This window comes from Maniola jurtina, chromosome 14 (genome assembly GCF_905333055.1).
Source record: "Maniola jurtina chromosome 14, ilManJurt1.1, whole genome shotgun sequence".
In the NCBI taxonomy this organism is placed as follows: domain Eukaryota; kingdom Metazoa; phylum Arthropoda; class Insecta; order Lepidoptera; family Nymphalidae; genus Maniola; species Maniola jurtina.
Window position 1 is genome coordinate 1,585,672 of NC_060042.1, and position 19,552 is coordinate 1,605,223.

General features: G+C 34.7%; 1 protein-coding gene across 3 annotated transcripts in view; it reads left to right on the plus strand.

Annotated features, from left to right (window-relative positions):
- The window catches only part of LOC123871605, a 148,789-nt gene that overhangs the window by 89,178 nt on the left and 40,059 nt on the right, over positions 1-19,552 (plus strand). The gene's annotated exons all lie outside the window — the stretch shown is intronic.

Genomic DNA, 19,552 nt, shown 5'->3' on the forward strand with positions numbered 1-19,552 from the left:
ATTCATACTCTTTGATTATTATTATTGACCACATTTTCAGTTGATAATAATTAACTAACAAAATAAATACCAAAAAAAATAAAGCCTTCCAAGATACGGAACTCTTGGAAGGCAAGTCCGACTCGCACTTTTTTTTAACAATTTTTTTCAAAACATTAGTAAGTACTAGCTGATGCCCGTGACTTCGTCCGTATGGATTTAGATTTTCACCACCAACTTCCCGTATAGGAGGCAAACATCTTAATCACTAGGATATCATAAGGTCATACATACATACATAGTACCTATCTATACCTACGCAAATTTTTGTTCACGACATTATCATCTCGTACTCCTAAAGAAAGAGAAAGGAAGCGACGGGCCTGCCCGCGAAATTCAAATTTAATTTGGTTTTTCGCAATTTGTAAACTAATACGACAACGTAGGCTTATGGTATTTTAATTGGCAATGGCAGTATCATCCTCACAGGTTTATATAAAAATCTTTACTTGAAAGGGTCCAGTTTAAGAAATTAATTTTAGTATCGACTAATTTGTGAGAATAGTAAATACAGTGGACCCCCGGTAATCCGAAAAACGTTTTGCAGGACATTGTCGGACTATCGAATTTGTCGGATTATAGAGTACTGCCTAAGACCCCCTATAGTCCGGAATTTTTTACAAAAGAGTACCTTGTAATCCGACAAATTACAAATCCAATGATAAGATTCTATATGTCATACCTACTCTGAAGTACAAATCATACTTCACTATGAATGTCAAATTTAGTAAATTCAATAATAATAGACATGTCGGATTACAGGGGGTGCCGGATTAGACAGGGGCCGGATTACCGGGGGTCCACAGTACTAGAATTAATTTCTTATTTGAATTTCGCGGGCAAGCCCGTCTCATGCCCCTTAACTAGGAAATCTCGGAAACGTATTTTTGGTAGTATAGTACACTCGTACATGAGTATGTACACCCAAGTAAAACTTTATAGTAAGTACCCAGCTATGGCCGTGTACCATGAGTTGTGTTGTCACGTCAGTTGACATAACTCGGCGTACATGCCCGCTCGGACCGGTACATGATAACTCGGCATTTGTTTAATAGCCACCGCCGAGATCCTAGATACGTTCTACACCAAGAGTCCACAGGATATTTTGAAGAGTTATTTGATTTATGCTTTCCATGGTCGCTTTAACTCGAGCGTGAGAGGCGAGAGCATGATAGGCACTGCGAGATACGAGGTGTGTGAACAACGCGAAACAACGTAGATATAATTTTACATTATTTTTTGCAAATCAATCAATATTTTTAACAAACATTTGAAATTATTAAATAAAGGTTGCCTTAAACTCAATAGCTTTGCAATTTTGTAGCTTCTTACATGATTTATTTACGAAGCTGCCTCAAAGGAGGCTTAAAAAAGAGATGTTTCAAGGGCCATAGCTTACAAAATAAATCAAGGGCATAGATAATCCATAGTAATATTATAAATGCGAAACTGTGTCTGTCTGTTTGTCTTCTAGCTTTTCACAGCCCAACAGTTTAACCGATCTTGATGAAATTTGGTACACAGTTAGCTTACATCCCGGGGAACGATATAAGCTACTTTTTATCCCGAAATGATGTGTGATGCATATGTTTTGTGATGCATACCATCTTAATCATGTTATGCTGCATGTTGTACCCTACAGATTTGTCTGTTTTGATGGAGTGTGGCGTTTTAAGCTTGTGGTTCCTTGAAAAAAACCGACCAAGTGCGAGTCAGACTCGCGCACCGAAGGTTCCGTACTCGGGTAATTTTTCCGACATTTTGCACGATAAATCAAATACTATTATGCTTAAAAATAAATAAAAATCTGTTTTAGAATGTACAAGTAAAGCCCTTTCATATGATACCCCATTTCGTATAGTTATCTTACTTTGAAAATTAAAACACATTTAATTTTTTTTTCTGTGATGTAACCACAAATTCACGGTTTTCAGATTTTTTTTCATTCCATTGCCTGTGCTATTAGACCTACCTACCTGCCAAATTCTATTTATCGATTCTAGGTCAACGGGAAGTACCCTATAGGTTTCTTGACAGACACGACGGATGGACGGACGGACTAACAGACAGACAGACAGACAATAAAACTAAAAAACATTTATAATATGCTACGGTCTCTCTCGGACTATAATATCTACGCACCACTATACACTGTAGGTGCAATGACATAAGAAAAGTATGATTTGTGTGAAACACAGCTTGTGAAGTGCCGTGATGGTATCTTCCAATGTCATGCTTAATTAAACTTGAGAAGTTAAGCGCAACAGATTAAATAGTAGCCCTTTAGATAAAATTTCCTTATTTCTACCATTAATTTATCCGCGTGGATTTACTAAATTTTAAAATTTAAAATAGTCAGCAAACTTAAAACTAACATCGGACGTGGATTTTACGAATTTTGGAAGTCCCTTTATTTAATGATCCCTAATAAATAATTAATTTAAGACATAGGCATCATCCCAATTGCTTATCTTTCTGCCATGTTGAACCATACAAATTAATCATCGTCCGTCTATCCACCCGGTAACCCCATTATCAAAATAATCACTCGTTCTAATCAGCCGGCCTTGAATCGAACGATTTCTTCGTTTTCTTCGTTTGATCCACTTCAATTATGCTTAATGAATAATCTCTGAGCAGAACGCTGCTTGTTACGAACAACCACACTCCAAAAACTACCTTATTGTTGAGGATTAATAAAGTTTATATTTGATTGGTACGTTTCGTTTGTATTAGAACGGTCATCTACCTCTCATAACGCTATGGTAGCCTAGTACCTAACGGGCATTGTTGGATGAGAAAAAAAAACCTAAGTGTGTCACGGATTTTTGAATTCGTCATAGTTAGTGCTACTGTAATAATAGTTATCGTTTGTTTGATTTTCTTTTGATTGTATATTTTATCTTTATTTACGGTTAACTTTTTTAGAGTAGGCTTCGAAGAACAAGATATTATTGGGCATTATTGGGCAATTGTGTGCGATTGTATAATCGCGTGGCTTATTTTAACGTGTTTCTCTGGGGTGGGTTCTACGATTTGTTTATTTTTAGGGTTCCGTACCTCAAAAGTAAAAACGGAACGTTCACTGCTGAACATAGGTGTCTTATAGGAACTTCTACATTCCACACGCCACGGTATTGCACAGCCTATGAATTCAGCGGCTCCCTGCAACTCATCTGTTGTCGTATGCCCACCTATTTTATTCTATCACAGCCTAGTTAGGTACCATGGTTCTACCATGGTTAAACTATATCATCATCATCAGCCTGTGGATGTCCAGGACAAGACATAGGCTTTCCTTAAAGAACGCCACCACACCTGGTCCTCAGTCTTCCTCATCAAGTCACTTCCAAGCCAGCCTTTTTATATCGTCTGTCCATCGTGCTGGAAGGCATCCCACCCTACGCTTGGCATGCGCGATCTCCACTCTCCACTCAAGGACTTTCCGGCTCCAACGGACATCGCCTCTACGACAGGCATGGCCTACCCACTGCCACTCCAGCTTGCTAATAGTTTGGGCTATATCAGTGACCTTGGTTCTCCTGCGGATCTCATCATTTCAGTTCTTATCCTTCAGGGAAACTCCTCTCCTTAGCTCGCTTAGCGACTTAGAATTTGTGGAGAAGGTTCAACTGTACAATAACAATTAATTACCATTATCATCCAACGTTACAACTTACAAATGATAGTGATTGCATGTCATTAGAAACGGTAACGAGTAGAAAGCTGCCATCTGTTTCAAAAATATCTGCCTGATATGATTACTATGATTTCCCTAACTTCGTGTTCTTACATCATAAAGATACTGCGATTAGTTATACAATTTAACTGTCAATTTTTTTTACACAGCCCTAAGTACTAAGCCGTAGTAGCCTACTGGTTAACTCATCCATATTCCGGATCTCGTGGGTTCGATCCCAGCCATGCACTTTTATCATTTCGGAGTTATAAGTTAAGCAATCAAATATATCAGGTGAAGGAAAACATCGCGAGGAAACTCGCATGTCGCCTTGAAAGAAAGAAAAACGTTTATTTCTTAAATTGTGCCCCATATCATGTCTTATATTAACTAAGAAATTGATCTAAATTAAGTCTGTTAATCCGAACTGAGCTAGTGCGCGAGTCTGACTCGCACTTGGTTTATTAATCTATAGACTAGCGCTTGGCTGCAATCAGACCTGGTGGCAAGTGATGATGCAGCCTAAAATGGAGAGCGCTTGCCTAGAAGATGCCTAAGTATACCTATCTATGCTATGGACGTCTCTCACTTTATAATGATGCTGATGATGATTGATGAAATCGTCCTATTATAGGTATGCATCTTTATACCCCCTTGACATTTGAAACCATGTTGCAACCAAACCAATGTGCATTGATTTGATTCTGTTCAAAGAAACAATGGATGCGTTTGGAATAAGAGCCTGTTAGTATTACCAGGTAACGAACAATGGCTGCCATGTCATCGATACAGTGGTGAAACTATTTGATTTCTCACTATCGACCATTCTGGTGATCTTTAACATAATACTAGCTAACCCGCCCAGGCTTTGCTCGGTTAGTTCCCACTTTAGTCATAGTTCGAAAATATTTAATCCTGTTTAATGGGAACTAGCCGATGCCCGCGACTTCGCCCGCGTGGATTTAGCTTTTTCGAAATCCCGTGGAAACTCTTTGATTTTCCGGGACAAAAAGTAGCCTATGTGCTAATCCATGATATTATCTATCTTCATTCCAAATTCCAGCCAAATCCGTCCAGTAGTTTTCGCGTGAAGGAGTAACAAACATACACACACACACACACACACACACACACACACATACAAACTTTCGCCTTTATAATATTAGTGTGATTTAAAAAAATCCGGTCTTATTTTTTGTCTACATCATAAACAGAACTACACTACTGAACACGGATCTCCTAAGTATGAAAAGAGTTACAAGTGTAAATTAAAAATTTATAACACCTCCGACAAGTGAAGGTTACAGTAACTAGAAAAGAGCTCATAACTTTCAAACGGCTGAACCGATTTTCTTGGATTATAGCTAAGAACACTCTCGATCAAGCCACCTTTCAAACAAAAAACTAAATTAAAATCGGTTCATTAGTTTAGGAGCTACGATGCCACAGACAGATACACAGTTACACACGTCAAACTTATAACACTCCTCTTTTTGGGTCGGGGGCTAAAAACCATAGTTCACCACGCTGGCTAATTCCGGATTAGCGGACTTTACATAGGTACCTTTAAGAATTATGGTTAACTCGGAGGCATGCAGGTTTCCTCAAGATGTTTTTCTTCACCGATAAAGCTAATTGCCATACCTCTAAAAAGTTAAAGATTAGAAGGGGTTCCGAATACGAATTCCGGGCACGCACCTCTAATTTTCCGGTTACAGGATGTGCGTTTTAAATTAAATATCACTTGCTTCTTTGGTGGCTTGGATCGTTTTTGCCTGGTATTTTTCCTTTCAACACTCATCTTGGGAATGAGAATTTTCAGCAAAATGATTGAATATTTAATTTACCTACGTGTAACAGATCTTAAAAACAGTTTAAATCAATGATTTAATTTTAAGAACTTTAACATTAATCATTATTATGATAGGTACTTGTACCTACCTACCTGCATAGACTGCCTATATTAAAATTTTACATATAGATCCAGATCCTATAGATCTTCAGATAGATACCTAATTAGGCATATCGAATCATAACGAATTTTTTACAGTTATCTGTAATTGGATTTTTTTGTACTGAACGGAATTATTTATAACCACTAGTATTACTTATAGATATTCAACGAATGTCTGGTATTTTAATTAGACCTGCAAGACTGTAACGAGTATAATTTTCTTCACTTAATTGTGAAGAACCGCAGTTAGTTTTTGTTCTATTATTACAATTGCAATTAAACCAGTACTTTCGAGATAATTTTAAAATTCTTTAATCTAAAAACATGGGTACTGAAACTGTCAGAATGGGAGACGTTTTGTCTTGCTAACAATAAAAATACCCCTTTGTAGTAACTTCACAATGTTATAATCTCTATGTACATAGTAACTAGTAGTAGAAACTACCCAATTATACTCTATCCTTCTCTCTTAAGTAATCTAAAGACAGAAACTCAGTGGGTGCTAACCATTTTGAGTCACCAATCAATCACAAATGAAACTATGAGACTATACTTACTTATTTCTTTTCGTAGATAGAGTGTAGAGGGGTCAATATGAACGATTTTGCAGGCTGCAATCTGTAACTCTTATAACTTTTTTTTATAACTTGATGGTCAGTGTCATACTAATATCGCTAGTATGACAGCTTCATAGATTTGATTCACAGATAGAAAAAGCATAGAATTATTAAGTACTTAGTTGTACCTACCTATACTTTATCCACGGAAAGAAGTTAGTTATTAAAAATGTTTCAAACACACTCTTAATTCAATTCGAAAGCAGACCTAATTTCGTATGTGGTTGGTTGGTAACTCAAAATGGTTAACGCCCAGTGAGATTTTCGTCCCTGTCATTTGTATAGGATTATGTAACAGAGAGATCCATATACTAACTTCTTTCCGTGGATATAGAATTATAACTTCCTACTTCCATGCGAAAAACATTGATGTTATAGATAAAATCTTCGACTGTATAGGTAGGTGTTGCAACACTTGCAACACATAAATTATGTGGGATGTGATAATTGGCCTAATAGCGATGAAAGAAATTGAACGGATTGCGTGACTTTATTGACGTAATAGGATATAGAAATTTTAAATGTACTAACCTAAATACTACTATAACCTAAATACTACTAGAAATGCTGCTATGGTGAAATTAAATACTATAACAAATACTACTCCAAGTAAAAAGATGTCTTTTTACAGGAAACATTGTAAAAAGACACGCTAGATACTATTTTTAACCGACTCCAAAAAGGAAGAGGTTCTCAATTCAATTGCACCTACTAAGTGTTAGGTATATCTTGATTCGGAATATCACGTAACGTTATTTACGTTAGGTACGTCGACACAGAAAGTTATGATTGAAACCTTTTCTATTTCGCTTACGTTAGGTATTGTAATCACATTGTAATGACAAATTTCTTCCATTCAATGCAAATTAATAATTGATTGAATTTTAATATGTGTACGAAATTGCAAGTCATCAACATCATTCAAGATTGAAAGTAGAGCTCAAAAAAAGTAAGACGCCCACTTCAATGTGATGACATATTAAAAAAAATATACGAGTTCGAAATTGATTTGACATTGATTGAGATTTTTCATTGACAAAGACCGTTATACATTGCCCTTTTTTAATATAGTAAATGAGTAAAAGCCATCAGAATGAGAAGGTACATACTTTTTATTAGATAAGAAATAACTTACTTATGCAACGCAGTCACCACATTTTCGCAAATGAAATCCTACAGCTTTCTGTGAAGGGTTATTCAGGGCGGGGTGTTAGGTCCTATTTTATTATTTCTTTACGATGGGGTTCATAAAAATGCTTATAACATTTTTGAGATTTATTTGAATCTTTTTATTTCGAAGTTAAAGATAGTTAATAAATTAAGGAAATGTTGATATAAAAGGAAATCAATATTAATATTATTGAAGAGAAACATTTCAACAGTTTGTATTATGAATTCCTAAACAGAAGAATGTTTTGATAAACGTTTAAATGCAAAAAAGAAAAAAAAATTTGCATCATTGAAATCTCAAAAATATTTATTAACTTCAAATGTCATGCAGATGCACTTACGAGTAACACTTAAAGAAACAAAATCACCGAGAATTTAAGGCATCGCGTGCAATAACGAGAACGGAAACTTGAGCATCTTATACAGAGTGATATTTTGGGAGCGATCAGCGACTTGAAAATTGAAGAGAAAGAAATTGAAATAGTTTCTAAAATAAAAAGATAGAGTTAGTTAACGATTTTCTCAGTTTAGTTGTTGAAACTTGAAAATAATAAAAAAATACTGATAAGAATTAGATTATTATCCATAAAAAAAAAAAACAATTATTTATAGTCACCAACATTATATTATCCTCCTCCTTATTAGTCCTATTGTTTTTTTTTTTTTGTGAATAAATAATAAACACTTAAAACCTGAGTTTGTAGTCTATGTACTTAAAACAAGATATCATGGATATTCATTATTCATATTTAACTCTTTTTAAAGAATTTTAAAAATGGAATTTAAGACTTTGCTTTTCCTTGGCAGGACCTCATGTTATGTAGAATTGCAAAAATATAATGCATTATGTCATCAAAAATTTTGAACTATAATTTTATTTAATAGATAATATTATGAATGGGTGCATTCTTGCACCCATCTTTCTTAGATCAAAATGCCTCTGTATACAATACCAATATAACATTCTATGCCAATTAAATTATAGTTTCAGTTTTTGGCTCACTGACCCATCTAATAATCTCACTCTATATACATAGTTATCTATTGAACGCGATGGATCTCAAATCGGAACACTTTCTAAATTTCATCGCAATAGTGTGCGAGCGTGAGTGCATTCTTACTTGCTATAATTTAATTAATGGCTGGAGTGGGCGTGGTATAACCAAAATGGAGTCTTCAAAAAATGATCAATGTTTATAATTATCTATAATATGTATATTGTTATAATATTATGTTACTGTAAAAGCTCGTAATACGGTGAATACTAGATGTTTCCAGTTAAACTTAAATGTCAGGTGTTCTGTATTGTGAAAATCGTTCATTTCGGACTTTTACTAGCATTCACTCGGTAAGTCTTAGGTTTTAAGTGAGATTTAGGTCAAAGTACCCTCTATATATAGTATCAGCCTAAGGGTAGGTGACAGACCAGACTGTGTAAAGGCTAAAGGAGTGTTCAGATTTTGTTATGGTATAGTTTTGGAGGATTTTGTACAAAATTCGATGGCTTCGAGTATGATTCTGTCGATTGTGTACACCTATCACTTATTTTCTAAAGATCAATGTCTCGTCCATCAAATAAGTACTATAATAATTAACATACTCGTACCTACTACCTACCTAAATTATTAATTACGAAGGCACCGTAACAAAGTAGGTATAAAAAACTTATAAAACTTTTTACAAAGGGATTCGCGTGGGTATATATTATGTATAATCCAATCAATCAATGACAACTGATTAATCCATTCGCTGTAATATCGTTAAATAAATTAAACTAACGCGTGATCAACGATATGACAGCTTGATTAGTGAAATCGAACGTATTTCCAATAAAACAGCATGTTACGTGAAAAGTGTAACTGATTTATTCTTTATAGTGATATATAAAACGCGTGTTCAATGATATTCCAGTGAAAGCTATAAAATATTACTTCAATTTAAATGTGTTATGATACAACAACGCAACGCCATAACCCTTCGATTTTTATGGGTTTAATAATTAAAAAGCTTGCGAACAAAACGGTATAATTATACTTCTGGTAAAAACACTTTCTTTCTATAATTTGGACATTTTGGTCCACTGAATACAGATCTGAACTCATTTCAGAAGCTTTTAGCAGACACTTTTTGTATCTAGAAATTTGTATTTTTTGCATTTAACTAGTTCGTCCAGTTCCTTAATTATATTTTGATATCAATGTACTTAATAACATTTCACTAAATAAAAATTAAGTTTCCAATTATTTTTGGACCATTAAATATTTTATGGCAGGTCATAACATTGCAAGAAAAAATTAAAAAAAAATTAATGTCATTTTATTGAAATTAAATATAATAATCATTAAGTACTTTAAGGTATTTGTGGTTTGTTTAACCTATACTGGGAACAGTTTATCAGTTCAATTCAGGTGGTTCATGTGTATGTCAATATTTTATTAACCCCCGACGCAAAAAGAGGTGTGTTATCAGTTTGACGTGTGTATCTGTGTATATGTCTGTGGCATCGTAGCTCCTAAACTAATGAACCGATTTTAATTTACTTTTTTTGTTTGAAAGGTGGCTGGCTTGATCGAGAGTGTTCTTAGCTATAATTCAAGAAAATCAGTTCAGAAAGTTATCAGTTTTTTTTAGTTGCTGTAACCTTCACTTGTCGGGGATGTTATAAATTTTTAATTTACACTTGTGAATTTACAATTTCATCTATAGTCATTAAAATATGTGCATGATGATCATGCAATGGTAAATCTTTGAAAATGATATGATTATTATAAGCCTAGTTATAGGTAATAATTATTATTTTTTTATATCTAAGTATCTTAAAGTTAAGTTAAGAAAACCCATATCAGAACGTCTCTAGCTGTAATACTAAAGAATATACAACGTTGATAACTTTATCAACTACATAAGTAAACTCTACAAAATCCATTTCGCGCGCATGATAAGTACTCAACTAACAAAGTAGGTATTTTAGTGGGAACCGGTTGGAAAAATGCGTGTGAATCATATTAACATATAGTGTGGAGAGATATGAACGTTAATTAAGTCCAGTAACTTATTTAACGATAAAGAATAACATGCTTACTTTACAACATAGTTTTTTTTTTCAAATGTGTGTGTTATAGCTATATTATATAGGCTAGTTTCTTTTCGATATAGGTACAGAATGGTTTTTTTGGTTTTGCACAATTTTTTTTAATGTTGTAGGTATAGAAAGGAAATTAATTGATCAACACGTATTTTTTATTTTACTTAAGAATACCAAAGAATACTAAATTTTTTGAAGTAATACGTGCGTTTTTTATAAGGAATTAAATATTACTCTAACCGTGAAGGAAAATATGGCGCGGAAACTCCGTCCGTCCGTCTGTCAGCAAATTGTATCTCATGAACCGTAATAAGTAGAGAGTTGAAATTTTCACAGACTGTGTAATGTGTATTTCTATTACCGTTATAGTAACAATTTTATTAATAAAAATTTCAAAGGGTTGCCATGTAAATTAAAAAGTATCTACATAATCTTGTATAGTTGTACGGAACCCTTCGCGTGCGACTCTGACTCCGGCACTTGACCAGTTTTATTTATATTGGTAGGTTGTAAAAGCTTTTAAGAGGGGCTCTCCGTCACCCGCTTCATACAAACGTGGGTCCAATTTCATTTAAATATTAAGCAACCAAAGTCCATGTTTTGCAGACATATTCTAGAAACTAATATATCAGCAGTCGAATAAAAACTCGCGTTTAAATGCACTCAAATAATTTCATGATTGCTGCATCGCCGTAAAAATGTTTCCTCTTCAAGCCGGAATTACGGAAGGAGGGTTCCGTTATCATAGTAGTCGTAGAGTGGTTTGCGCGTTTTTATCTTGAAGCTAGGTAAACGGTACATATGCTAGGATTCCTAAAAGATTTCTTTAAAAGCAGACACCGTTATTTTCTAGAAGTTTACTAAGTGTATGTATTTCCGAGAAGATAATATTCATGTAAGTAGCTTTAAAATTTTAGTTTTATAGCTTCTAAAAATTACACTCAATTTTACGCACTGTTATATAATACTAGCTGATGCCCGCGACTTCGCGTGGATGTAGGTTTTTTAAAAATCCCGTGGGAACTCTTTGATTTTCCGGGATAAAAAGTAGCTTATGTGCTAATCCAGGGTATAATCTATTTCCATTCTAAATTTCAGCCCAATCCGTCCAGTAGTTTTTGCGTGAAACAGTAACAAACATACACACACACATACACACATACACACAAACTTTCACCTTTATAATATTAAGTGTGAAGTGTGATCTTACAGTCTCCCAAAGGCAATAATTACCTAATAGATACCTACCAGTCATAGTATTATGGCAAACAACTGAAAATTTTGTGAATAATTGCATCTATCCATCCATTCAATCCTATATTATGAACTAGCCGATGCCCGCGACTTCGCCCGCGTGGATTTAGGTTTTTTGAAATCCCGTGGGAACTCTTTAATTTTCCGGGATAAAAAGTAGCCTATGTGCTAATCCAGGATATTATCTATCTCCATTCCAAATTTCAGCCAAATCCGTCCAGTAGTTTTTGCGTGAAGGAGTAACAAACATACACACACACACACACACACACACACATACAAACTTTCGCCTTTATAATATTAGTGTGATACGAAAATGTGTATGTCTATCTGTTTGTTACTTACCTTTTCACATCTCAACTGCTGAACCACTCTCGACATTTGGAAAATATAGCTTGTATCCTGGAGTCAATAAAATGATACTTTTTGACCACAAAACAAAAAAACTTGAAATCAAAAAAAAACATCCATCCATTATCCATTAATTTAAAACATTTAGCAAAATTAACGTTTCTTTTTATTAAAATCGATATAAAATCCCTACAACCCAAACCAATTAACACATTTTTTTTTAATGATTTTACGGGTATAGGCATAACGGTATAACTGCAGTACTATGACCAAGTTACTGCCCTACAGGCTATGGGCTATACGTACTGGCCATAGAATTCAGAAAAAGTATAGAGATGTTAAAAGAGTGAGATATTGTCCTGGCACAGATATGTGCAGTTCTGTTGCCCATCAAATTAAATTGAAGTTTATTTGCCGTTGCCTTACTGTAAACAGAATAAGAATTTGCAGTTAGGTACAGTTTAAGTTCCGTTGCTTTATAAATGATAGAGATACTTATTTAATTATGATTTTTCAAAATTTTTACTACTGCCACGGCTTTGCACGCGATAGTTTCTGAAAATCCTTTCTTGGAAACCAATTGCAACCAAAATCCAACATCTCAAGCTTCTAAATATTATTGTGTCAGTTAGTACTTAATATTATTTTTTTCCGATTTACAACTAGCTTTTTAAGCGACTACTATTTATTCAAAAATCACGTTGGAATTTCACAAAATATTGTTTTATTTGAAGAAAAAATCCATACGCAAAATCTCGAGTTTCTAGACCTGCATTTTAGCCGTACCTACATCAAACTGTCAGTTAGTTCATCCTTTTGTTTAGGTATAGTTGAGTGAGTTGCACAGAATCAGCGACACACTGTCCTGGTATAAAAAGATATAGATTCCATTTCTATCAACTTGTTTATAGTTCTGTGGTACCACTTTCTTATACATGAAAATCGTCGTCGTGTCCTCCGATTTTGTCCATAAAAAGCACTAGTGAACCAGTATCGACAGTTATGTCCCGTTTACATCGCGCCGTAACGACTGTTACGTGTGATGGACGGTAAACGATTCGATCGTTACCCGTTTTTGTTTCACTTTCAGTTCACCGTTATTATTGGTACTTATTGGTCTGAACTTGGTGCGTTTACATTTGATCGTTAGTACCTATTAGGAACAGGGTTGCCAGTTTGCCAGCTTGTTATCCCTTAACTAAGGGAAAAATAAAAGTCACCGATGATTTATTTTAGCCGGCATTGCTTTCAATCATACGATTGAAATATAACAGATCCTATAATAATATAACAGATATAGACATAGATATTTTTGATCACAGATTTAATAACTTTGCTAAAAAAATATTTAAAATAATTAAGTAAAATAATAGAATATTGGTGCTCACATTGTTATTTCGTCGAATTCTTAGGTTATTATTTATATCGAGTATTAAGTGTTTATATTAAATTTACTTTATTAATATTAAGTAATAACTAAGCGTGCCTTAAAACCCATGGTCATGTTGTGCGACCATATAGGATTGCAATAAGGTCATAATGTAGTAATTTAAGAATTAGGTTAAAATCATTATTGTAATCTGTTTTGGTTGCCAAATAAAAATAAATAAATAAATGAGTCATAATATACTTACTCGCACCTTTGCCTACGTTTTTATTAATTCTCACGACTAAAGGTTGCGATCTCTTCCATGGTGGTATAGAATTACAGAATAGTAGAGAGTGTATTTTAATAATAATAATTGCGATTTCAACTCTTTGGTTAACAATAATACTAATCTAATAATTTTTCTTTTTCATTTTCTTACTTGGTCTGAGTACAAAATCTATTTGAAATACATACAAAATATACTGAATCAAATATATTTCCAGTTAAGATGTGGTTTCCAGATATGGTGGAAATTCATTCCTATTCTTAGGATGCATTTTATCTTTCTGTAAAGAAGAAAGCGAGAATATCTTAATACTTGAAGTTGTGCTAGTCTTAACTTACAAAGTAGGAATAAGTAAAGTCTCATACGTATGCAGATAAATGCAAAAGTCTTCATGTACTTTGTGTCGTATATTTTCCTGGAATTAGCTGCAACCAACGCAGCAGGGTGCGGGAAGCGAACTAATCTTAGTTAGTATGAACATAGTCCTTTAAGCAAACACCATATTTTACTAACGCGCAGTTAATAAATATTATGTAACGTGGAGTCAAACAGTTTGAATTTTTTAACATAATATACGAGTATTTATAAGTCCATGAATACTGTTCAAACTAATGAAATAAAATAACTTGGATATTCACAAATATTCAGCTTTTCTGGGTAAAATGTTCCCAATCTCGAGGGGATTTTGAACAATACGACATGAATACGACCTGATTTTTTTGTCTTAGATATATCCCGGAAAAACAAATTGCGGGATTATTATCCATACTAATATTATAAATGCGAAAGTGTGTCTGTCTGTCTGTCTGCTACCTTTTTACGGCCCAACAGTTTAACCGATTCTGACGAAATTTGGTTTGGGGTTAGCTTATATCCCGGGGACGGACATAGGCTACTTTTTATCCCGGAAAATCAAAGAACTCCCACGGGATTCCCAAAAACTTATCCGCTTAACCGATTTGTATGAAATTTGGTACCGAGGTAGCTTGCGTCCCTGTAATTGACGTAGACATTTTATCCCGGAAAATCAAACAGTTCCCACGGGATCTTTAAAAACCTAAATCCACGCGGACGAAGTCGCGGGCATCCTCTAGTTTTTTATATTTTTTATTTTAAAATACTATGGTATTTTCTATAAGATGAAAACGGTGTCCATCAACGAATAACTGTACAAAATCAGCGACCATTGTCTCAAGGTTCGATGATGCGACGTTTTTACATCACGTATCTCCCATATCGGTAACTTAGCATTCGACGCCATCGGCCTTCTGGAACATTTATGTTGGGAATCTGTGTCAGGAAATGAATTTATTATGAACAGGTGCCTACTTTTGCTGCAAGAATGTGGAGATTTTTTATCCGACTGCTGCAAAGCCAAAAGGAAGGGTTATGATTTTAACAGTCTATGTATGTATGTATGTGTGTATGTTTGTATCCAGATTCTGTGTACCTCCGTAGCTAAACTACTGCGCCGATTTTGATGAGTGAGGTGTCAATCGATTCGTCGTAAAGGTTCGGATGACATAGGCTACATTTTGTACGAAAAAAATTGACCTAACGGATATTACATGAAAAAAGTGGGGGTCTCCAAAATTTTTTTTTTTTGTTATCGCCGATTTTAATTTTTTTGTTTGAAACGTGGCTTAATCAAGCGTTTTCTTAGCTATAATCTAAGAAATCGGTTCAACCGTTTGAAAGTTACCAGCTCTTTTTAACCCCCGACCCAAAAAGTGGGGTGTTATAAGTTTGACGTGTGTATCTGTGTGTCTGTGTATCTGTATATCTGTGTATCTGTGTATCTGTGTATCTGTCTGTGGCATCGTAGCGCCTAAACGAATGAACCGAATTTAATTTACTTTTTTTTGTTTGAAAGGTGGCTTGATCGAGAGTGTTCTTAGCTATAATCCAAAAAAATTGGTTCAGCCGTTTAAGAGTTATAGCTCTTTTCTAGTTTTCTTGTAGCAAAGAAGGTTAGATAACCGTTAGGTTCATAATATGATGTCAATTGACAAATGTCAAGCTGTCAAGATGGACGTTGCCTAAATACATAATTATTTATTTGAAAATGATGTTTTGGAAAACTCAGATACTTTAGATAGTAGGCGCGGAATAGTCCAAGAAAATCAGTTCAGCCGTTTGAAAGTTATCAGGTCTTTTCGGTCTTTTCTAGTTACTGTAACCTTCACTTGTCGGGGGTGTTCTAAATTTTTAATTTACACTTGTCTAGTTACTGTAACCTTCACTTGTCGGGGGTGTTATAAATTTTTAATTTACACTTGTTCCAATTATATATATTATACATTTATACATATTATATCCCGGACAAAAGCTAGTTACAAATATAAACAGCTTACAGCAGGTATTTAGATAAGGATGTCCCTTGCTTCACCACTAAGTAGGTACTTGAGTTACTCTATCATTCCTACCTATCTCATTATCTTCAAGACAGGCATTAAGGAGAAAACCTTCGCAAGAAAGCACCTAGTTGTAAGACATAACCTACATTATTAAAGCTAATACAGATTCAATCTTAATGTACAAAAAGCTCAATGATCGTGATATAATGACAGTATAATTATGTAAAAGTGGACCATGGGCGTCATGGCGTAATCGTGGTCGAAGAAATGGGGCAAACCTCGTTCTTGTTTAGGGTAACCATAATAATATAATCAGTGAAACTTTTATCTGCGACTTCGCCTGCCTGTTATATACCTGAGAAATAATTATGTAGGTTCTATTGATGTGCTTTTCAAGGCACAGAGGATATAGAAAAGCTAAGGTCAGATATCTAAAGACGGACCATCCAGTTACAATCTTGGATCAATGTTGATTACCCACACATGACGCAAAGGACTAGTAAATATGCAAGTACCTAGACGATAAATTATCACCATTCACCTATCTAACTTTCAAAAACTGTAGGTAGAAATTACCATATCTATACTAATAAATAAACTTTTTTTTTTCAATCAATCAATTTATTTATTTGCTGATACAGGTTTTACAGGTGTAATTATAGAAAAAGTCCAGCTGTATCACACCAAGCTGGCATGCAAATACATTGTCTACAACTTTGTTACATTGTACATACAAACTTGGAGTGTCTGTCTGTAATTTTGAAATAAAAATGATTTGATTTGATGAGACACCCCGTTCAGAGTAAATTAATAATAAATAATAATAATAAATAGACTTTATTGCTTACTTATTGCTAGTGACAAACATACATATGTTATAAGTAAATTAAATCTATAAAAATAAAAATAAACTAACAATAGCAATAGGCCGCAAACTCAGCATGGCCGAGCATTGATGGCAATGCTCAGCGCTGGTTTTCAGTTTGCTCCAAAAAAAATAAATTACCTGTCCCTTCCTCCCATATGATTGATCTCTAAATCATTATTTTAGTTTTATTAGTTTAATCACCATTTTACTGCTGCAGCAACAAATTTCGATGACTATAAAGAGTATTCCTAAGTCCTTCCACTTTTCCACAAATCATCATTCATCAATGATCGCCCACTGAGCTGAGCCTTTTGAAAATTTTATGAGTTAAGACACCAAAAATTCTTTACAATCAAATGGTTTCCTCCCAATGCTTTCCAGCTGTATTTTTTTAATTTAATCCATACTAATATTATAAATGCGAAAGTGTGTCTGTCTATCTGTCTGTCTGCTACCTTTTCACAGTAAACCAACAGTTTAACCGATTCTAACGATATTTGGTACAGGGTTAGCTTATATCCCGGGAACGGACATAGGCTACTTTTTATCCCGGAAAATCAAACAGTTCCCACGAGATCTTTAAAAACCTAAATCCACGCGAATGAATTCGCGGGCATCCTCTAGTACAATATAATTTCCTTAAAAATCTGGATGACTGCCAACTTTTCTCAGCTCTTTCTTAAATTGTGGCTACAAAATATAGTAAAAAAAATATCAAACCGATGAAATTCAAATTACGGAACATTGGAAACACGGAACCATACGGATTGAAATCTGCATATTTGCCTACGTAAGGCCTCAGGCTTTTGAGGCTTTAGCATAATTTATTACCACACTCTTTAGCTACCTTCCAATCCAACTCAGCAAGTAATCCCATGAGTAAGTGGTAACTAATGATGCTCTAACTGTACCCTACTCGTTGCTGATACACGATTTGTCAGACTTACGATGACGTATCAGTTATTAGGATGAAATATTTTAAATTAATTAATCCCTGACCCAAAAAGAGGGGTGTTATAAGTTTGACGTGTGTATTTGTGTATCTGTGTGTCTGTGTATCTGTATATCTGTGTATCTGTGTATCTGTCTGTGGCATCGTAGCTCATAAGCGAATGAACCGATTTTAATTTAGTTTTTTTATTTATTTAGAAGGTGGCTTGATCGAGAGTGTTCTTAGCTATAATCCAAAATAATCGGTTCAGCCGTTTGAAAGTCCCAGATCTTTTCTAGTTACTGTAACCTTCACTTGACAGGATGTTATAAATTTTTAATTTACACTTGTTTTACCTGTCTACAGCTTGATAGCCTAGTGGTTAAGAGCTTCGCCCTTTTATTCGGGTACAAGGTTCGATCCCGGACACACACTTCTAACTTCGAAGCCCTTTTGAAATCGGAAAGCGAAACCAGATGAATCATGGGCTCGATTGCGGTAGAATGACAGCTAAGTACAATGTCACGATCGCAATCATCTCTGATTGGTTGATGCTCGCTCACTATTGGCAAATACATTGTTGCAGTCCATAGATTCAGCCAATCACAACAATTGCGATTGTAATAATGATTTATGCAGGTTTTCCGGAATTGATTTGCAGGAACGGGTTTCCCTTTCAGGGTCTTTGTAAACGTTTATCCATTTGCTTGATTTTCCAATCCAAGGTTATCCTTATTATTAGTGTCCCCGTTCAATGAGGTTATTTTTAAAGGGGTTTGGAATTAAATGGCTTTTCCGGTCCCTGAGTGGAACATAAGCGTATTGTTAACGGGTCCATAATGACGGCTGAGTTGATTTGAAACGGCATTATTTCCTGCCTGCTACTTTATACTCTGCTCAGGAAACCGTTTATTATAAACAGATGAAACATTCGATTAACGGTAGGGCTCTCTCCGTCACTCGTTTCATACAATCGTAGTTCCAATTTCATTTGAATATTAAGCAACCAAAGTCCATGAAATTTTGAAGACATATTCTAGAAACTAATATCTATGTCTGTGGTTTTCCAGATTTCTGTTAAAATATTCGGTTTCAAAGTTACGCGGTCTTAAAAATTTTCATACAAATCTTTGAGCCCCTGTAATTTTAAAACTACATATTTTTAGAAAAATCTAAAACACCACAGACACAGATATTAGTTTCTAGAATATGTCTGCAAAATTTCATGCACTTTGGTTGCTTAATATTCAAATGAAATTGGAACTACGATTGTATGAAACGAGTTGAAACGAGTGACGGAGAGAGCCCTGTTAAATAAATAACAACTCTTGTTACGACGTATCAAAGTGTAAATTCAGCTTACGGACTTCGTCTGTGTTGGTGTTAGCTGGCGGGCGTGCTCTGCCTTTTTGGAGTGTTTTTTTGTTAAAACTGACTGGAAAGCGCTCTAAGGGGGTGCCGTGTGTGTGTCGGCGAGCGCCGGCACAGACGGCGTCAATACTTGTGTAGTTTAACTAACTTGGTACAAATAACTACAAACTTGACATTGGCTAATCTTTGTAAAGCCAGACGAGAGAAAAAAAAATTCAGCT